This window comes from Canis lupus, chromosome 38, assembly GCF_011100685.1.
Source record: "Canis lupus familiaris isolate Mischka breed German Shepherd chromosome 38, alternate assembly UU_Cfam_GSD_1.0, whole genome shotgun sequence".
NCBI classification, from domain to species: Eukaryota; Metazoa; Chordata; class Mammalia; order Carnivora; family Canidae; genus Canis; species Canis lupus.
In genome coordinates, this window is record NC_049259.1 from 7,440,282 (window position 1) to 7,463,573 (window position 23,292).

Below are 23,292 nucleotides of genomic sequence, written 5' to 3' on the forward strand. Positions count from 1 at the left end.
GGCACAACTACTTATGGTGTAAGTAAAATGTAGTCTTTCTTGTGTGAAGACTTAAAACTATCTAAAGATTGAGATTTCTCTTACAAATTAAAAAAAAAGAGGAGATCAAAAAAAAAAAAAGGAGAATAAGTATCAGGGGCAATTTTGTAATGTATATAATCACATAAGTAGATTTTCTAACATGTAATAAATGATTTGCCATAAACATTGTACAGTATACTAAAGAACACACAAAAATGAAACCTCGCCCAACCTGAGTAGAGTAAAAAAGATTTAATTTTATATTAATCTGAATCTTGAATTATAGTTATGCAGATAATTAGAAGGGAAAGGTCTTCTAAACAAGAAATTAGAATAGGCAACAGCACCTAAAAGAGAAATATCAGCCACTTTATTAGGGATATATAATTAGGTAAGTTTTTTTCAAGTGGAAAAATAAGTAACTTGGGGTGTGCACACAACTAGAGAACTAGGTAGGTGAATCTCTCAGAGGATGTTGTACATTATGCTAAGGAGCGTCGATTTTGCTTTGTAGATTTCAGAACATTGCTAAAGGATTTCATGCAGAGGACTGACATTGCCCAAATTGCATTTAGCTAGATTATTCTGGTAAGAATGCGGACAATGGATCTGAAACAGAACCATGTTGGAAATAGGAATATAACTTAGATGATAACACAAGTCTTTGGAAAGATTATGAGAATCTAAAATAAGGAAAGGTAATAGGGAGTGTTGTGTAGTAAAGTATTTGGCCTTTATCCTTGATTCCTAGAATAAAGCTTCCCAATCTTTGAAATTTCATGAGTGACAAGAGTGTCTTTGTGATGCATGGTTGTCCCCTCTGACCATACCTGAGTTTATTCTAATGAGGTGACTCTGGATCAGGACAGGCCACACCAGAAATACAAGCCATGTCTAGAGGGTTGGGGCTTTGCCTATTTATATCTGACTGACTTCTGGGGAGGAAAGGGAGCCAAAAGATTGAGTTCAACTGCCAGACCATGACTCAATCAATCATATTTGTGTAATAAAATCCCAGTAACAACTCCAGACATGGAGGCTTGGATGCACTTCCCTGGATAACATCATTCTGTGTGTATTATTACACATCAGTGTGACAGGAGAGTGATGTATCTTGACTTGATAAGGAACTTACCACTTAGGACCCTCTCAAATCTCATCCTAGGCATCTCTTCTTTGGTTAGCCCTATTCTATACCCTTTTCTGTTATAAACAAAACAAAACAAAACAAACCTGGAATTGTAAGTATAGCATATTCTTGAGTTCTGTGAATTTTTCTTGTGAATTATTGAAACTGAGGGGTTAGTGGAAACTACTAAGTTTGTTACCAGTTTGTCAGAGGGCAGTGTCTTGGGAACTCCTGGGCTTAAGGCTAGTATCTGAAGTGAGGGCAGTTTATGGAGGAATGTGCCCTTAAAGTCTGACTTGACTCTGGAGGTAGTCAGTGTCAGAACTGCATTGTAGGAACCAAAAGAGAAAAGGGAAGGAAACGTAAGGCATTTCAGGTCAAAGGAAGCCAAATCTGGTAATTAATAAAGGCCAAATAGAAGAAATTACAATAGTACTCTAGGTTAAACATCAGTAAAATTTTATGTGAGTTGGAGTTAGAGGCTCACCTCAAAATATTTCATCATGTTTACTACCATGAATGTCTGGTGAAACTTTTTAAAGTTGAACAGGCTGTGAGCCATTTCTTATTTCATAGGACTACCCTACAGAGAACAGAACATCCAGCGTAATTGGTCCCTGCCCACTAAACATGCTCCTAAACCTGATAACCAATAGTGCCCCAGAAAATTTCCAAAATATACCATGTGTATTGAGACTGACTGAATGACATACAGTGAGAAAAAAAAAACATGTGGCCATGGGTAAAATGTGAGGGAAAACAAAATAATCAGAGAAAAAATAGACAACACAGGTACCTAGTAATAAACAACAACAACAACAACAACAAAAAATAGCATACAAGGAGAAAGAGTACAATATAATGGAAGCTAAGGGAGTTTGTTTAATAGACAGCAACCAAATAAAAATTCAGAATGTTTTTTGAAAGAGAGAAATAATGGATTATAGGTGACTTTTATAGTAAGGTGACTTTAACAAGAAGGGAGAAAATCTCTGACCTTATAGATTATATCGTTTTTTGTTTTTCAGGATTAATAAATTTCAACTAATGTCAAAATACTGGAGGAAAGGAAGGAAGCTAGGAAAAAACACTTATGTCTACCTTGTTTTTTTTTAATATCCAAATTTCAGCATATAGTATGGTTTATGTAATTAGAATAAGTAGATGACTGGCCATACTATTTTTACTCTTCATCCAGATGTTTTGTCTACATTTATACAAACCATAAAAGTACATTTTCAAATAAAAGATGAGAATTCTACTTATCCAGCTAAATATGCAAAAATTAGGCAGTATTAATTTTTCAAATTAGTTTTGTTAGCTCTGCGTTTAGAAATTTCCATGCATCTTTCACTGCTACTAATATAAAATGATATCTCAGCAACTATTTCTTGCTTTGATTTACCTGCTAATTTTATTCCAGTTTTAACTAGGTAAAAAACAAAGGGCAACTTTAAGCTACCTTTACTTAAATTGAAATTGAAGAAGATGTGGCTTACACAACTGTTTGAGAAGTCTTGAGAAAGTTAATTATATATTCCATGCTAGGCCATGTTTATTTAGCAAACTAGATTAAAATGACAAAATTTATGTAATGGTTTGTATTTTCATAGAATGATACTAAATAATATTGTTATGTGTATGCACGTGTGGCAGAAGAATAATCCTTATAATTATTGGCTACCTGTTCCCTCATTTTATTTGGTTCTACTGTATATTATTTGCAGGAGAAAGTACAGCTTATATTGCATTTTGCTATTGTGATTGTACAGGATTATCAGATCAATCTTTTAAATAAAAATTAATGAAGTCTATAAAATTATCAGATGTTACACTTAAATTGACTAATTGAACCATCATTTTATTTAAAATTATAAATGCATAGTTATATTAATTTATTTTTTCTTATGGACTTAATAATGAATTAGATTATATTCATCTACTGCCTACCAGTCTTCCAATGTGACTTTAATATATTTTTATTTTACTACTTAACTAATATTTTTTCCATTTTAAGTTATCATGTAATAATATGTACTATTCTATGACCATATTTTACTCTTCAAAGAAAAACACATATTTTATCATAGAGAAATTTTGTTTCCTTTTGTGAATGTAATTTTTGTCTATAAATGAGTTTAAATTTTACTATATATATTTAGTATTACTTTAATGCAATAGATTAAGTTGTATACATCATAAAGATTATTTTATCATTTGTCTCCCTTGCTTATTCTCTGATATATCCTTTAAGGAGTCTAGCAGGGGAAAAAAAAAATAGCACTCAATGAACTGCAATGTTCGTGTATTTATTTGTAGATTCTCTTAAGAAAATCTACCTCCAGACAATAATACACACTTGTCTCCTGAACAGACTCACCTGTCTTATTTGAGTTAGCAGAGTATGCTTTATCTTCTCATTCAAACCTCTGTGCAACAAATCAACGTATTCATATACAGAGACAAACTCAGCAAGATGGAGAGAGAGACAGCCAGTGGTTGTGGAAACGTTTCCTGTGTTCTTCCTGTAAGTTCCTGGGTTTCAAAGAATGAAGTATAGATTCTTCTCCATCAAAACCTGAATCCTGCTATCAGGAGAGGTCTTTTCAAAATCAGTGTGGACTTCCCACCAGAGTGAGGCCTACCAATGAAAGCCCCACCCCAAATGTTCCATCTGTGCATCTTTCTCCTTTATATCAATATACCAATTCTTTTTTTCCAATATACCATTCACAGGCATATTTATAATGCACTGGGGACATAAAGATGAAGCAGAACTGGGCCCCGGTCTCAGAGTTGACTTTTAGCTATTGTTTATGATCACGCCAAGCACTTCCTATGCTTGATCAGATTAAATAGTAAATTTATTTTTTATCTCTTAACTTTTAATTTTTTTTATTTATTTTTATTTATTTATGAGTCACAGAGAGAGAGAGAGAGAGAGAGAGAGAGAGAGAGGCAGAGACACAAGCAGAGGGAGAAGCAGGCTCCATGCACCGGGAGCCCGATGTGGGATTTGATCCCGGGTCTCCAGGATCACGCCCTGGGCCAAAGGCAGGCGCTAAACCGCTGCGCCACCCAGGGATCCCTATCTCTTAACTTTTAAAACCAGATTTCAATGACTGCTAGTAGAGTAGAATAAAATCCTCATAGTCAGTCATTGGGTTCCTCAAGAGTAGATACTGACTTTATTGATCCAACTTTTAAGTTATTTTAAGAGACAGAAAACTTATACCTACAATTCTACTTGACTTTCTTATAACTGACAGTTTTCTCCCACTATCTACTTTTCAGAATAAGAATTCAATCAGCTTCCAAGATAATTTTCAGAATCTCTCAGAAAGGCTAGAAAAAGTATACTTGAAATGAAGCTTCTTGCTTCCCAATGGTCTGGGTGAGAATTAGACATTATTGTGAGCTACATGCTATGGTTTCAAGTGGCCTCTATAGACATCTTCCTCATGATAGTCACCATTTTCAGTGACCATATAGACTGCATCCCTGCTGCTTTTAAAATTTGCCCACTGTATTTCCAGACACTTCTTTTTCAATCAAAACTTAAAATCACAGATCACCTGTATTCTCTTTTCCAAAAACTCCTCCTTACAGAAGTAAACTATATGAAAGAATTTGTAAGTTATCTTTACACTTTGGATTTGAATGAAAAATTATAATACACCGAAAGGAAAGCATATAGTTCAGGAAAATGGACTCAAGAGTTACCCTTTGTTTTTAAGCTTCTATTTCTATTACAATAAAATATTATATTATTTTAGGCAAATTTCTCAATTAGGCTAAAGTATATGTTATTGATAGTAAACCATTTGAAATAAATTGACATTTTTCTCATGGAAGATATTTATTTATTTATTAAAATATTTTATTTATTTTTCGTAACAGACAGAGAGAGAGAGACAGGGACATAGGCAGAGGGAGAAGCAGGATCTCCGCAGGGAGCCTGATGTGGGATCAAGACCTGAGCCAATGGCAGATGCTCAATCACTGAGCCACCCCTCATAGAAGATATTTAATAGTGTCCTAAACTTCTAGATTGTTACCTCCCCAAAAAAATCTTAGAGGACAGGATATTTTTAGAAATTACACAAAAATTTAATGGCTATCTGGGTTTGGGAAAATATAGGATAGCTCTTTAAACATAGAGTGGGAAATCTCAGTGAGGGTGACAGAACATGAGAGACTCCTAACTCTGGGAAACGAACAAGGGGTAGTGGAAGGGGAGGTGGGCGGGGGGCACTTGACGGGATGAGCACTGGGTGTTATGCTATATGTTGGCATATCTAACTCCAACAAAAAAAATATATACAAAAAATAAACTTAGAGATAAATTATAATTTGGCTTCTCCTACAGGAATCAGATAATCAGAATATATTCATGAATAAGTGTGACCCATAGGAATCTGTCATGTATGTGGTGGCATTAAGAATATGGATTGCTCCAATGGATATATTATTAGAGAATTTAACTTTTATTTTAATCTTAACAGCTAAATCCAGGATTTGTCATTAGGACTTAATATTTTTGTTTCTTAGTGGAATAAGAATTTTACTAAAGATTTCAATTAGATCATTTCATGGTAGTTTTATCTCTGTTTCACTTGAATTGATATTACCTTGATCTTGAGGGTTTTTTTCCAGCTGTTATCACACCAAAGCTAATAAGTTTGTCCAAATATTGGACAGGCAGTATTGGTTTTAGCACTTCCTCAAATCTGTAAAGAGAAGCTTTATATGTTATTTCATATCATATCTCAATATATCTTATATGATATATAATATCTCATACTAATATATGAAATGTTAATATATATTTGAAACGTAATCAATATATATTCAGATTTTTTTTATATTCAGATATTATTATATAAGCTATCACATATCATATTAATCTTCTAATGCTTCTGAAGTTACCAGTACAGTAGAAGCAGGCACAGGATATATTATTACTTTAAGAAGTTATGGCCCAGTGAATGTGTTTTGAAAGATAGTTTAATAAGTGATTAAAATAAGAACTAAGCCTTTGTCTTGCCCTCAAGTAACTCCTAGTCACGTGTTGGTTGAAAATATAATAAAAAAGTATAAAATAATAACATAAATAATAATACCACCTACTCTATTAATAGAGAAAGATAACAGCCAAAACGAATACATTTTGATGGCAAATATGAGAAAAAAGTTTTATTCATTCCAATAGTAGTCCAGTTTCAGAGTAGGCAAGTCTACTGGACATGTTTTTTTTTTTTTTTTTTTCATTTTCTATTTGTCAAGTAGTGTCTAGAGCTCCTTCTATCTTTTTTTTTAAGATTTTATTTATTTGAGAGAGAGAGTAGATGAATAAGAAAGAGAGAGAGAAAGAAAAAGAGAGAGAACACAAGTAAGTGGGGAGGGAGGGACTGAGGAAGAGAGAAAGACAGACTTCCCTTTGAGCAGAGAGACCAACTTGGGGCTTTACCTTAGGACCCCAGGATCATGATCTGAGCTGATTAACCGATTGAGCTACCCAGATGCACCTCCTTCCATCTTTGGACTCTGTCAAAAAACAATGGAATACTCTGCTCCCAGCCCTGATCAGGGAAAGAAAGAATGGAGGATCTTATGGGTTTTTGTTTCTTCTTTTTTTTTTTTGTTTCTGTTTTTTGTTTTTTTGAGTTTGACAAGATAGAGTATAGCTGACTCTCAAGCAATGCAAATGTTAAGGGTGCCAACCCCCTATGCAGTAAAAGAATAGATATGTAACATATGACTCCCTCAAAACTTAACTAACTAGTAATAATCTTACTATTAACCAAAGCCTTACTGATAACATGAAGTCAGTTAACATATTTCTGTGCATGTATTATATATTTTGTTCTTACAATAAACTAGAGAATATAAACTATTAAGAAAGTCATAAGGAAGAGAAAATGAACTTACAGAACTATATTGTATGAATACCATAAATTTAAACAATTATTGAAAAAAAAATCCATGTAGCTCAAACCTGTGTTTTTCAATGGTCAACTGTATATAAATAACTTCCACCATTATTCCATTGGTCAGTCCTCAATTTCATCACTTCAGCAAGCAAAAGTTAGGCTATGTATGCAGGAGAAAAAGGTAAAACATTTAAAATCTAGCCAGTCTCTGCTACTATATGCCAGTTTGACCACCAAATATCCAATTCACCACTCATCCATATATGGAAAACATCACTTCTTCCTAAATGAGGTAATACAAAAATTCCATCTAACCACTAGTTGACCCTATTCCAGTAACCACATTTAAATACTAGCCCTTGTTTTCCAAGTAATGAGCAGTTGTTTTTATTTGTTGTTTGTGGTATGAACTGAACATACTATTCAAAATTATATGCATCTCATCACCCAATATATAATGATAAAGTGAGGATGGGATAACTGTAATAAAATTTGCCCAGAATGGCCAGAATGAAAGATCCAGAGTAGACATAGCTTCATAGAAATTATGAGAATATGCTGGGCATGCATAATGAAAGTCTAACCTGGTATGAGGAAAAAATCCTGTAGTTTCTGGTCTTGTTCTCTGATAACACTCCCTTAAAACAGTATTTTTCATGGTTCCTTCCTCTGCTCTTTTAAAGTCTTTTTTTGTTTACTATCCCCAATGGCCAAAGGTAACATGGATGATGGGGAGCATGTCTTCTGTAGAAATACATAAATGTGACACCTGCTTGTCAGGTTACTATTGGGTAATTACAATAGAGGGTTTAAGACATAGCAGTCATAGACTATTTTTCAAACTAGGCTTGCCATTTCTTTGGCAATACAATTTTCTCAAAAACTTAAGAAGCTTTTTATCTATTTGCTTCCAGACAGCTCCATGTGGCAATAAACACAAATTTGTACCTAAAATTATTTTCCAAGCTTGACTTTTTCTTTTATTAGTTCCACCTACTTCCTCTCTGATTAACGACAGCCACCTTGAGGCTACAGAGACTAAGGGTCTTGAGTAATATTCTTGATCTGACTTTTTCCTGAAAAACTGAGTCATTTAGTTTTTAATTTAAAAGCTCTCTTGGACTTTTGTTGCCCAAATATTTTTTTGTTTGTTTGTTTTATCTCTTACTATTTAGGGTTCAGCATAGTTACTTTTCCAAACCTTTAATGCCCTTGATTGGTGAACCAATTCCCTTCCCTTTGGTTTCTTCCTGAATATCAACTACTTTATTGGGCAGCTTTCTTTTTCTTAAGGACTTCTAAAAAGCAACTCATAATAGCTGATGGATAATATAACTCTAACTCTTCCCAGGCACTGCTTTAAAATTAAAGTCTTGGGGTGCCTGGCTGGCTCAGTTAGTTAAGTATCTGACTAGGTGTAGGTTCAGATCATGATCTCAGGGTCCTGGGATGGAGCCCCACATCAGGCTCCATACTCTGTGTAGAGTCTGCTTATCCATCTCCCTCTGCTCCTCCCTACTTCTCTCTCTGGAATAAATAAATAAACTTAAAAAATAATAAAACAAAATAAAATCACAGAATCAGTTAATATATAGGCTTTATTTCAAGTTATTGCAAGTGAATCTTATTAAATATTTTGCCACAAAATAATATGGATCACCAGCCTTCAATGTTATTTTTTCAGTTCCTTTGCCTCCTGCTGTCTAACTACTAAGCCAATAGCACATGATCGATTTTGTTTCTGTTGCAAAGCAATACTATCTTTCTGAGTAGGAACTTTTATACTAGTAAGGACAAGCCAGTACTCAAACAACTCCAAAATCTCAGGAAGTTAACTTGACAAATGCTCATTTTGAATTTACACAAGAGCCTAATGTTTGTTTTATTGGAGGGGACCCACATGGAAGTTTCTTCTCCAAGCTGGTGATTCACAGATCCAGGTGCCTTCAAATGTCTCTGTCACCTTTGAAGACCTCAGTACACATTGCCTCCAGCTTAGCTAATAAGGAAAGAAATAATTTTTTAATTAAAAAATTAAATTTTTAATTTTAATTTATTTTTAATGATTCAGGCCTATAAATAATGTCCATGGCTTCTACCTACATTTCTCTGGGTTGTGAGACAAAGAGAGCTATTAAATGTAATGGCAAAGTTCTTGTTTTGAACAACTGGGCAAATCATGGCACCATTTAGTGAAATAGGAAACACCGACTGAGATCAAGTTTGGAGAGTGAGTATTGTGAGTGTGAGTACTTCACACACATTAAGTAAAGGATCCATAAAAGACCTTCAAATGGAGGTATTAATTAGATAGTTGGATGTACAATTCTAGATTTTAGGGGTAATGTCAGTGTTGGTGATATAAATTTAGGAGACATCAAAAAATAGAAGGTGTAATGTTATAGGACCAGATAAATTCACTCAGGCATTACACACAGCTAGGGAAGAGAAGAAGGCCAAAGACAGTACTCTAGGGCATTCCAACATCTAGAAAGAAGTCTGGAGAATCTGGCAAAGAAATCTAAGAAGTTATCAGTGAGTTAGAAGGAAAACTGGGAGACTGTCAAATCCAGAATTCCAAAGAAAGAAAATGTTTCAAGAACGGAAAAAAAAAAAAAAAAAAAAAAAAAAATCAATGCTCTCCCAGCTCAGATAAGATGAGGGCCAAGAGTAAACCAGTGAATCTGGTCAAATGAAGGCCACTAGTAACCTAAACAGGAGCAAAGACTTTGGAATTGGTGGGAGAAGAAGATGGATATAACTTGGTTTTAGAGTAAACAGAACAGAAAAATAGGGTAGTTACTGGAGAAGAGGGGGAGATGGGCTATATTAAGGAATGAATTATGATAGCATATTTGTAAATGATCCAGTGGAAAGAAGATATTAAAGAGACAAAAGAAAAATAATAAATGTAGCACAAGATGTGATTGAGGAGAACGGGGATGGAAATTTCATATATACAAGGAGAGCTGGTCTTAGAAAGACTTTATTTATTTATTTATTTATTTATTTATTTATTTATTTATTGAAGAAAATATTGGGTCTGTAGTAGAAAAAAATAAAGATGTTCTTTCCTGATTCTTCCTTTCTTTCTTTCTTTCTTTCTTTCTTTCTTTCTTTCTTTCTTTCTTTCTTTCTTTCTTTCTTTCTTTCTTCTTTCTTTCTTTCTTTCTTTCTTTCTTTCTTTCTTTCTTTCTTTCTTTCTTTCTTTCTTTCTTTCTTTCTTTCTTTCTTTTTTTTTTTTCTAAGAAGAAGATAGAAACAGGATAACCAATTTAGAGTGAGGAGTAGGCATCTGAGATGAGAGGGAAGGAAGAAAATGTTTTTCTCAGAAAAGATTATACCACTCTCAATACTGACCCTGAGAATTGTTGTTTTAGCAGAAGCTTGAAGGTTGATGGGCAGACCTTTGCAGTGATGTTGGATGCACCTTAGCTGGTTGCTTACCACAAGGGGTGGGAGGTGCTTAGCCTGGTGCTGGCCTAAGCAAAAGCACAGTTTATGTCAGGTTTGGACAGTTTCAGAGTGCAAGTTGCTATAGCTTGATCTTGAACTTTACAGGCACAGTGAAGCAAAGAGCTGCTTTTTAACTTCAAGGCAGCTGATTCTCACATACCTTATAGAGCAGTGCTTCTCAAATTAGCTTTGGTGAAAGAACATTTTTCACTTCTGTTATTTTTTAAACTTGAAATTCATCTTAAACCAACACTTTTGTAAAATATAATATCAATTAGCTATTTTAAAAATTGAGTGAAAAATATTTTTTATATTTTTTCACAAAAAATATAAACCTCAGTCTATCGTCATTTTAGTCAACAGATAAAAAATATTCTCCAATAAATATAATCAGAACAAGCATAAAACAGTGAAAAATAAAGAATTATAAATTTAAAGACACTATTCATTGAAATTATTTGTATATAGGATTAATACAGAGAATCTCCCTGTGTTCATAACTTATTCCTCAATTGTGACTCACAAAACTTGCATGTGATGTAGTGTGATTCCTTACGTTAGGGACCTAAAGTCACTCTTAGAGTAAACCTATGTATGTACATAAATATTTAAAAGTTCTGCAGTGACAAATGAACTTCTTTTTCTTTTTGCTTCTTAACTTACCTAATAGGTTGAATGAGTACTACTTACAGGGGATAATGATATCTACACTGATTCAATGTTTTGTTTTGTTTATCATTCTCCTTCTTGAGTCTTAAAATCAGTCTGACATAAGTAGGTTAACAGGAACAAAGAAAAAAATAAAGTAGTTTTAGCAAGCTTGAATACTGATTTTAAATTTTATTGAGAAAGAAGCAAGAAATGTTATACTTTTAAAATTCATGCCTAATTCTTTACTAGCAGCCAGGTCTAACAATTTATTCTGTAAAGTTATTATTAAACTTAAATTATCTTCTGGTAGATGAAAAAGATTCGGGATTCATTAATTTCCTATTCATGTATCTTCATTTGATTGAAAATAAAATTCAAAATATGCTATCAAGTTTTTAAGGTGTTTGTTGACAGCTTTCCACAGATTTGCAAAATCAAACTGATTACCTACTTCACGGGTAGTTGTTATTTATTGAATATGGCTTTAATAATTATTTTTTTAAGATTTTATTTATTTATTCATGAGAGACACATATATACAGAGAAGGCAGAGACACAGGCAGAGGGAGAAGCAGGCTCCACGCAGGGAGCCCAATGTGGGACTTGATACCAGGACTCCAGAATCACACCCTGGGCCAAAGGCAGGCACCAAACCATTGAGCCACCTAAGGATCCTGGCCTTAATAGTAGAAACTCTGTTCTTTCAAGCTTTCTACTTGCATTTACCCTTTGTTAGTGGATGTTCTTGGTCTCTCATGCAGACCTCTTTAGTCAGATTCTCTTGCTGCTGAGAGTGCCACTATAGCTCCTGATTGTATCTTCTGTGCCATGACTCTCCAAAACTCTCCATTGGTCAAGCTAAGGCTAAACTTCATTTAAACCCACAGCTTTGTCTAAGCTTCCTCTCTTGATTTATTCTGCTTTCCCCATTCTCCAATAGACTTTTACCAGAGAGCATACCCTCAATAAATCCCCTGAGCAAGAATCCATAGGTTCTGGTTATAGGGAAATGACCCCAAGACCTGATGACACAGACTGCTGTTATTCTATATCTTTAAACTTTGCAAGAAGTCAGCAACAGTCAATCACTTAGTGACAAGACATTAGGCATTATGCAAAATTAGGTTTTTCTCCCAGAAATGGTTGCATATTGGCAAAATTAAAATTCTGCTATGATATTTCTCCCTGTTGAATTTATATTCACAAGTGTTAAAGTCTGAAAACATCCTGGAGAGGATTGATCTAATACTTTATTCTTCCAAGACTCTTTCCCTTAGAAACTACTGAGTTTCTGCCATTGTTTTTGGCAACACTAAGTACCAATTATAGGAACATAATTTTGCCTGAGGAACTGCTTTTGGGAAAAAGGTTGGCTCGGTTTTAAATTTGGTGAGCGTGGGACTAATTCTACTTTAATTTTGCATATGTTATCATCTTCAAGTGTTCTTTAAAAGTGAGGTACATTGAAAACTTGACATGAAATTAATTCCATTTGTGAGGCCATAAAAATTTCATAAAAAATCTTATTCCAGTGAGAGCCTAAAAAGTCTACACAAGCATTAAATTTTCTGGCGAGGACTGAACAAGTATGAAATTAAAGAGGATTTTTTTTGTTTTAATTTCTTTGGATATTTAACTCATGAAGGAAACAGATTTTGATTTCACAATTTTAGACTCCAACTCATAAAAAGGTTTTATTTGTGGATTTTCCTTTCTTCACCTCCAGGATAGAGTAAGGGCTAGGAATAGAAATAATAGAATTTGATGGTGAGAATAGGCTCAAATGTCAATTTTGAGCATCTCTATCAAGGTGCTATTTTATTATTAGAGTATTTTAATCTTGCCACTAGATTTCACTACAGAATGTATGCTACATTATAATGGACTACATGGAATATCAAAATGTGGGATAAATTGGGTGGCTTGGAGTTTTGTCTTTTTTAAAAAATTCTATTCTGATTTATTTCGGAGACTTTTGGCAATAAATGTGATTTGTCCATCAGTAGTCCCAGAATAATCCCCAAAGAAGAAAAAGATTGGCATTGAGGAGCTAGTCATAATATTGGTTTAAGACTTTGCAATGAAACTGCTTATATCCTTCCCCAAATGGTAGGAGTGTAGACCATAGCTCTAGATGGATATCTATTAGATTAAGAGAACCAAAACCTGTCTCCCATTATCTGTGACCATACTAATTAATTGTTTTACTTTACAAAGTTTTGTGGTAATTTTCTCATATAGCATTAGATAACCAGAAATCTCCATATCAGGGGCTGCCCTGGAGATGTGCAACCAATCTGTATAATTCTAAGATTTAGGAAGAACACTTATTTAGATTTATAAGCTATATGCTATAACCTAGACTTTTTCCATGATAAAGGGTTATTTTATGTTCCATTTGAAAAATATTCTCTTTTTTCTGAATTGGATCAGAACTCAGGCAGGGAACAGGGATGCTATTTATTGGGGGTGGGGGTCCCTTAATGATTTCAACAATGTAATTCAATTAAAGAAAAAAGCATGAAACTATAAATTTAGCCAAGTAGGAAGTATAGATAAACCCTGTTTTTATTTTTATGTCTCAAAATTATACAGTCAATCCTAAAGCAGCTAAACTATTCAATATCATGCATGTACTTTATAAAAAGCCACTTTTCAAAATCATGCAATGCAAAACCACTGAGCCCTATAGTGATATAGCTGAATGCTTAGGTTCCAAAATGTTAAAATGTCTTAGGTTTAAATTTCCATTGTGATGGTAAATAGGAAAAGTGGTATATCATCATATGATTAAAACATATGCAATTCTTGATTACTAAATATAAAAAATAAAGTGTTTTTTTTTAAATTATTACATCTATTGTGAAGTAATTGAGAGATATGTTCCACAGAATTGGCAGGAGTTTGCAATAAACTACTATTTGCATTTTAATGCATAGTTTTATATGGATCCATTACATGAAGCAAGACTTGTATAAAAGCTCCAGATTTGGATGGGCCTAGCTCACTTTATGTGAAATAAGCAAAGTTAAAAAAAATATTTTTTTCAAGTAGATGGCTGGGTGACCTTCAAATATATGGTTATTTGAAAAAAGAGAGAAAGTTAATGGGATATCACAAGGCAAACAAGATAGGAAACTCTATCAGGTTAGTAAAACCCTGTGCTGAACCTAATACAGGAAACATGTAGAAAGTTAGTAAATAACTCTCTAACTAAATATGTTAGAGAAACTAACATAAAGAAATGGAAAAATCTCTGAAGATACAGTTGAAAATGCATGGAAAATTGATATACTGTAGTAGAAAAAGAGTGGATTTCCTAGATCGATGATATGAGAATAGAGCCAACTTCAGTTATATGGAGCCCTAAGTGGGACTCGATCCCAGGACCCCGGGATCACGTCCTAAGCCAAAGGCAGATGTTCAACCACTAAGCCCCCCAGGCATCCCTATTTGAGAGAATTTTAAACATACTTCCCCAAAATGACTTTTTGGAGCATGTTTATACCAGCATTGTTTATAAAAGCCACAAACTGTAAACAAGTCAAAGGTCCATCAGTAAGAGAATAGATGAATAAATTGTGGTATATTTATGCAATGGAACACAACTAGTTACAGAAAGCATGAACTACTGATACACACACAACAAGGATGAGTTTTAAAACCATGAAGGTGAGTGAAAGAAGCTAGACATCACAGAGCATATATTGTGTGGTTGCTGTATGTAGTCTCAAAGAAAAAGCAAAACTAATCTATGGAGGTAGAAATCAGTGAGTTAAAAAAAAAAAAAAAAAGAAAGAAATCAGTGAGCTACCCCTTGGAGCATGTTGATGGAATGGAAGTTGATATAAAATGATCAAGTCTGAGATTATGGAGGAGAGAAAAGCTTGCAGGACTTAGTAATAGTAGCAGAATGAGTCTATAATAATAAAGAGAGTCCAGAAGAGCAACAAACCAAACTAAGTGACCGGCAGACCTGAAACCTGGCCAAGATTCTGCTGGCCACAACCATGGATGACCCACGGGAAAGACAGAGGCACCTCAAGAAGCTGGCTTCAGGGACAGGTAAGGAGGATGGCCCTGGTCCCCCGCGGGAGAGCCCTAAACTGAACAAAAACCAATGTGCTTATTGCAAAGAAGAGGGCCACTGGGTGAAAGACTGCCCTAACAAAAGATGTAAGGCCCCTGCCAAGATCTTGGAGATGGAGGACCTGGATGGTTAGGGGAGTCTGGGTTTGGCACCCTTCCCGAGCCCAGGGTAACTCTTAAAGTGAAGGGGCAACCTGTTGAATTCCTAGTGGACACTGGGGCACAACATTCGGTTTTATTACAACCTCATGGGAAGTTGGCAAACAAGACTTCATGGGTGGAAGGGGCCACGGGCACCAAACAGTACTCATGGACTACCCGAAGAACTGAGGATCTCGGCATGGGCCAGGTATCCCGTTCCTTCGTGGTCATCCCTGAGTGTCCCTACCCGTTGTTAGGTAGGGATTTGCTCACCAAGATGGGAGCACAAATTTGCTTCCATCCTGAAGGGGCAAAAAATCCTAAACAAAGAGGGGCACCGGATTCAGGTGCTTGTCCTGAGTTTAGAAGACGAATATCATCGCCATCAAATGCCCTCAGCCCCAATGACTGACATTGACTGTTGGCTGCAGGAATTTCCCCAAGCATGGGCAGAAACTGGGGGAATTGGGCTGGCGTGGCACCGACCAGCCATATACATAGAACTAAAGCTGGGGGCAGACCCCGTCAGGGTCCGCCAATACCCCATGCCTCTCATCTCCCTAACCCAGACTGGGACCCCCCTCTTCATGACTGTCAAGAAATTTTGGCACAGGTGCACAGAATCAGAGATCTCCAGGACCAGCCACTGCAGAATCGGATGCCACCTGGTACACTGATGGCAGCATTCACTGAGAAGGAATCGGATATGCGGGGGCAGCTGTAACCATGGAAACAGAGACCCAATCCGGGGGCACCGACCCTGCTGGACACCGCCAACTATACTGATGCTGATTTACACTGGATCAAACGCTTGCCTATGACCCAGTGTTTCGTGGCTGGGGGAGGGCCGCAGACCCCAGCATCATCCTGCCAGAGGAACTAGGACGGCGAGTCCTATCCAAAATGTGTCAGAGTACTCATATGGGAACAAGGAAGATGGAAGACCTCATAGGACATGCAAAGATCACTATTAAAGACTCTCGAGCAAAGATGGAGCAGATTGTGGTGAGCTGCCACGCATACCAGTTAACTAATGCCACCACCCATGGATCTAACCCGGCTCCGAGGGGACTGCCCAGGAGCCTACTGGGAAGTGGACTTCACTAAGGTAAAACCTGGAAAATACGGATACAGGTATTTACTAGTGTTTGTAGATACTTTTTCAGGATGGACAGAGGCATTTCCCACCAAACATGAAACGGCACAGACTGTGACCAAGAAACTGCTGGAAGACCTCTTACCGAGGTATGGTTTTCTTGTTAGGATTGGATCAGACAATGGACCAGGATTCGTCTCTAAGGTAACACGGGGAGTGGCACTAGTACTTGGGGCAGATTGGAAATTACACTGTGCATATAGGCCCCAGAGCTCCGGAGAGGTAGAGGATGAACAGAACATTAAAGGAGCCCTTAACTGAATTAGCCCTGGAGACTGGCGGGGACTGGGTGACTCTCCTCCCCTCCATCCTATATAGGGCGAGGAATTCCCCATTTAAGATGGGACTGACTCCCTACGAGATCATGTTTGGTCTTCCTCCACCTATTATCCCCAATTTAAAACCTGAGGTGCTTGCTGAGTTTGATGATCACCAACTTGTTTTCTCCCTCCAAATGTCACAACGAACCCATGAGCAGGTGTGGCCTAAGCTGAGGGCCCTCTATGAGACTGGGCCACCCCCGGACTCCCATTGATATCGGCCAGGTGACTGGGTGTAGGTGCAGAGATACCAACACCAAACACTTCAACCTCACTGGAAGGGACCCTACATTGTGATCCTGACCACTCCCACTGCTCTCAAGGTCGACGAGATTACTCCCTGGGTCCTCAACACCCACGTCTGGCCAGCTGACCCACAGGCCATTCTCAAGCACTTTGTTCCAGAATGGAAAAGCCAACCAGACAAGGACAATCCCCTAAAGCTAAGACTGTGCGGTTCTCACTTATTTCCCACCTCCAAGACTCCCTAGTCTGAGGTTGTCTTTCAAAATAGAAGATTAGACTTAGTCTTCTTACAACAAAGGGTGTGTGTGGGGGGGGTGGTTATGTGCTGCCTTGAATGTAGGATGCTGCTTCTTCACTGGAATGTAAATGGGAGCGAGAACAGCAACAAGGTTGGTTCGAATCCTGGTTTAATCATTCCCCCTGGCTCACTCTGAGAGCGACCTGGACCCATGATTGGGTCCTTCCTTAGGTTCTCTGAGAGGGGGAAATGTGGAAGCTGAGAAAATTGAGGCCATTCCACTTTAAGTTTAGTGTTAGCACAAGTACAGCCATCCCAGGCCCCTGTGAATAAGAGCTGAACTTTACCTTACTTCAGTTACAGGAAGAAAACAGCTTACAGCTTAATGTCCTAGAAAGCCCCATATTAGAATAAGAACAGAGCCCAGGCCAAGGGCAGGAAGCCCCTATTAGAATAAGAACAGTGCTCAATGCCCTTGAAAGCCCCATATCAGAATGTAAACAGAACTTGAGAAATTCCTCCACCCCTTCTGGAGGTCCCCTAGACCAGCTCTTAAAACTCAGCTGAAACCCACCTCTGGGTCCAAGTCCCTGCTCCCCTGTGTCGGGTATACTTGGACCCAAGCTTGAGCTTGTAGATAAACCCTCGTGTGTTTGCAAAAAAAAAAAAAAAAAAAAATTACCGGTATATACATTTATCAAATCTCTTCTGTTTATGAAATTAAGATCTGTACGTCTCACATATATAAACTTGATTTCATTAATAAAATCAAATTCATTTTGTGTAGCCTTAGAGTATGGGTATAGCTGAAGTACTAGAAAAATTCAATGATTCCATAAAGAACTCATAAGCCATAATCACTGGTCAACACTGGTCAATAGTTCCTTAAGAGGACTCCATGTTTGATGATGTACATCCTCCCACATGTAGGCCTAATTGGGAGAACCCGAAACAGGGATGTGGCAGCCAGGGAAGAGAAAGAAAGGATGTAATTTTAGGGACTCTGTAAAGGAAAAACTCCTCTGTGTTTCTCTCCTACTCTCAATACTTCATTTCTGACAACTCTGTGATCAGATGTGTGTGGGTTTTTCCCTACTACCAAGCAATTCTCCAGTTTTCTGGACACCAACTAGGTGTCTTACAATTTAGTTCTGACATTTCCTGCCTGGAAATAGTGTCAGATCCCACAAGTTAAAGACTCAGTCCCACAAGCCTGTCTCCTCCCACTACCACTTCAGATGCTAATCAAAAGTACTAGTCATTGCCTGTACTTCTGACCAACTGGTTATAAATCAGAGATTTCCTATGATCTTCTTCCTCATATTCAATTAATTTGCTAGAGTGGCTCACAGGACTCAGGAAAATAATTACTTATTAGACTACTGGCTTATTATAACAGGATATAACTCAAAAATAGCTAGAAGAAGACACGGATAGGGTAAGATATGGGGGCAGGAGTGCAGGGCTTCCGTTCCCTTTCCAGGCACACCACCTTCCTAACACCTCTACATGTTCAGTCCTAAAAGAAAATTTTCCACAGACAATTTACTGACCTAGTAAGCTTCTATTCAGCAATTCATGAATCAAGTAGCATCCAATCTAGCACAGAGAAAAGAGGTCCAAAGAGCTATGTACAAAGCAAGAGAGTTTTATAGATTAAAGTGAACAAGAACAAGGAAGTTAATACTGGGCATTTGCTGATTTGTTAAAGCAAGGTTACTTTCTTTATATGAAGCAAAGGGAAGTCTTGGAGCTGGGTCAGGGAAACTGTCCTGAGTATGCACGCACTGAAGCACTGATTAGTTGACCTAGGGCTTCTTCTTGGAGAGCTAAGCACAGAAACTTAGGTACATTTTGGTGTGCTGATATGAATTTAGCGTGAGTGACTCCATCTTGGGTCTAATCTGCTTACTTTCACATTACCAACCCCAAAGCTTCCCAAATCCCCTCCTTTTGAGTTTTTATGGAGGTTTCATAACAAAGGTATGATTGACTAAATCTTTAGTCACTGATGATTGATGCAATCTCCAGCCACTCTCCCCTTCCCAGATATCTAGTGAAGGTGGAATGGGGCTGAAATTTCTAGCACTCTACTCATAGACTGGTAGCCTTGGCAACCAGTCTCCATCTTTAGGGACTTTCCAAGAGTTAACAATTAACTCTGGTATTGTTGAAGGGGATTGTTATGAATAACAAAAGAAAATTTTCTTTCTCCTATCTCTTAGTAAATTTCAAGGGTTTTAGGATTTCTATCCCAGAAATAGAGATGGAGACCAAATACATATTTCTTAATAAAAATTACAATACACAGACTCCAACAAGTTGGATTGCCAGGAAAGACCTTAAATATCTCAGTAACGATCCACTAGTGTCTTTTTATGTAAAAAGGCATAACCAATCTGCATACATTTTTGGCTAACTTTTCATTCAGGTATCTTGTTATTTATCTTTTTCTGGACAAGAGATTTTTAACTCTGATCACAATTTAAAATCATCCAAGGATCTTTAAAGACATACCAAAAATGCAAGACTACCCTGGAACAATTAATCAAAATCTACAAGAGTTAAATTTGAGAACTGGTATCTTTCAAAGGACCACCCTCTCCTGCCAAATGTACTAGCATTATGGCTTTGAATGTTTATCTGATATCATATCCCTTTTCCTCCATTCTCTGTACACAGATTTGTTCTACCTCTGACTTCTGCCATTCTGTCAGTTTGTTGATAATTATGTACTTAGGTTCTAGCTTTTGCAGACCTGGGCAATTGTAGCCCATTTGTCTCTAATTATTAAGTCTTCATACCTGCTGGTCTTATTCTGCCTACATCCAGCTAACTAGAATCACTGAGGCTATTATTGCTGGTGGTTTCCTGGTTTGAAACCTGCTGATTCTACGGAAAACAAGCTCTTTGAATGTTAAAGCTGTCTGGAAAACCACTGTCAAATATTTTATCTCATCCTATTTCTGATTATATTTACCCTATGCTCCTTGAACACTAGAAATAATGTGGAGAAAAAGTACCATGGTCATTATGCTGAAAATATGTTTGGGAAATTAAGGGGACAAATAGTTTTCTGCTTCTAACTTGTAACATGGGTCCAAATTAGCTTTAAAATCACCTGCCAACATTCATTAAGCCAAAAGCATATTTGAAAGAGTCGGCTGAATGGAAACGTTGGTTGAAGTGCCAAATCTATTCTTTTTTAATACTGTTTAGGCTAGTTACACAGTAACTGCTTTAGGAGTGCTTGTTGTTGTTGTTGTTGTTGTTGTTTTGGTTGTTTTTGTTTTAATAGCACTGGTTCTAAGAGTTTACCAAAACCTTCTCTTACATCTTAACTTTTTAAATAGGTACTTGGCATCCTAGCATTGCATTAGGTACATAATTCTCTGAATTAAATGAGAATAGTTTTCTTTGGTGGTACTATAACTCAGGAGGAGGAATTCTAGATTGTGGTGGGAAGTCACATTTGTCACCTGGAAGTGGAAAGGACCTGCCAGTTCATGAAGAGGGGTTTTGTTGAACACAAGATAAAACTGTGCCAAAGTTCAGTTTTCCTTTCACTCATGGCAATGCAGGCATAAACATCTTAAAGTAATTATGTGAATTGACAAGTACTCATTCTTAATTCAATGTAAACAGTTGATAAGATTGAGTTAATACTGAGATACAATCTGTTTGGATGATTTCCCACCTGCTTAGGAATCAAAAGGCCATAAGGAATGGAATGAAACAAGAAGTTTGTTTGGCATATCCATGTGTCCTTCTCTTCATTGTCAATGCCACCTAAAACAAATCTGATTTATTCAGGTTTGAATCTGCATTCCCAGCACTATTTGCATTGGGAAAATATAATTTGCATGTCACCATCTGTGAAGAAAGATTATTAAACAATAAAGGATTAAGAGATAAACAGCAAAGCCTTGTAGCAATACGTTGAGTCCAAAATTTAAATGCTGAGAATCTAAAAGATTTGTTTAAGGGCTTTTGAATTGTTTTAGGGTGCTGACTCTGTTCTTGGAATTGAAAGAAGTATAAAAATATGTAAAAATGCCTTGTTGTTAGATTATCAATCCAGGAGTTTTTTTATTAATATAGTCATATTTTAAGTTTTAATTTATGCTACATCAATTTGGTTTCCTCCCTCACTTACTGTAAATATTATGAAATTCAATATATTTTATATGAGACAATTTATAACCTCTATAATGCCTAAAAATAAACTGTATCTCCAATTAACATTTATCATCGAAGCCAATCATTTGTCTCTGGGTAATATTTACAGTTGAAACAATAAACATCAAGGTCATTAATTTTGTTCCTTTTTAAATTTCTGTTTTCAAAGTTAATAATTTGTTTACCTATACATCAGTTTCACTTTGAAGAAAACCATTTATAAAAGAAAAACATTTTTTTATGTTTCAGACTTGTATTAGGATTTCACAGACAGTCTTATACCACTGGTATACTATTACTGACCCCCAAGATACTTATGTTAGGTAAACTTTCCTGAGATGGTATTTCTAGGCAAAGCAGAGGGAGGTATTTTAGATAAAAAAAACTTATTTTGCCTCCATGATCTGTGAATAGAGAGCTACTGGCTCTAAACAAAATATGATTCCAGATTTTTAAAGTAAGCTCAGTAAAAGTCATTCTTTGTAATGAAAATTGATGAAAAATCAACATAAAATGAGTAAGATAAAAATGACAACAAAAATCAATTTGATAAGTGTTATGCTTATGCACAGAAAGTCTCTGCCAGTTCTCAAAAATGAGTCAAAACATAACTGATAGAAGTTAACTGGTGACTACAAAATGTCAAAATCATATTGAGGTAAGACTTGAGTTACATTACAATCTAGAAAAAAGGAAAACAGAAGATTGAGAGACTACTCATTGGTGTTCTTTAATTGGGGTGTGACAGCTTTTGCTAATCACAACTCCACACTGTAGGAATATCCTTGAAATAGAGAAGGATAATTCATCAGCTAATATTCCTTTATAACTTATATTGTGATACAATGCATTTTCTGGGTTGATTTTCTCTCCTAATTTTATAATTACTAAACAAGAGGGGATGCTGAATATCTCTGACAGATGCTTCTTTCTTTCTTTCTTTCTTTCTTTCTTTCTTTCTTTCTTTCTTTCTTTCTTTCTTTTTCTTTCACACGAGCAGACATTTCTCCAAAGACATATAAATGCCCAACAGACACATGAAAAAATGGACTACTACTCAAACGTAAAACAAAAAATAAAAATAAAATTAAAAAAAAGGAAATCTTGCCATTTGCAATGATGTGGATGGAACTAGAGGATATTATACTAAGCAAATTAAGTCAATTAGAGAAAGACAATTATCACATGTTCTCACTCATATGTGGAATTTAAGAAATAAAATAGAGGATCATAGAGGAAGAGAAGAAAAAATAAAACAAGATGAAATCAGAGAAGGAGACAAACTATAAGAAACCTTTAATCATAGGAAACAAACTGAGCATTGCTGGAGGGGAGGAAAGAGGGGATAGAATAATTGGGTGATGAACATTAAGGAGGGCATGTGATGTAATGAGTACTGGGTATTATACAAGGCTGATGAATCACTAACCTCTATCTCTGAAACCAACAATACATTATATGTTAATTAATTGGATTTAAATAAAATTTAGAAAAAGAATAGACGTCTCATACTACAAAGCAGTAATATAGAAGTTGGGAAAATAGTCACAAAAAGAGTGACAAAGACATAAAAGAGAATATCAAATAATGTAAAACAGGAGTTGACAGGACTGGTGATGGAGATATGCTAAGTTGGATAGCCTTTCTTAAGGTATTGTTTTTTGGTTGTTGTTTTTTTTAATACTTATTTATTTATTTAGTTTAGAGGGGGTAGGGGCAGGAGAAGAGGGAGA

General features: G+C 36.1%; 1 long non-coding RNA gene across 49 annotated transcripts in view; it reads right to left on the reverse strand.

Moving 5' to 3' along the window:
• The window catches only part of LOC102155162, a 132,835-nt gene that overhangs the window by 57,177 nt on the left and 52,366 nt on the right, over positions 1–23,292 (reverse strand). For 29 of the 49 annotated variants that reach the window (XR_005385661.1, XR_005385658.1, XR_005385673.1 and 26 more), the window contains 4 exons: positions 8,984–9,082; positions 7,149–7,243; positions 6,621–6,732; positions 5,782–5,880 (listed from right to left, as the gene is read on the reverse strand). This is a non-coding gene — a long non-coding RNA (uncharacterized LOC102155162). Of the gene's footprint in view, positions 1–3,530; positions 3,686–5,781; positions 5,881–6,620; positions 6,733–7,148; positions 7,244–7,667; positions 7,828–8,983; positions 9,083–23,292 lie in introns of all 49 variants that reach the window. The other 20 variants (XR_005385657.1, XR_005385686.1, XR_005385664.1 and 17 more) reach the window with 8 other exon arrangements.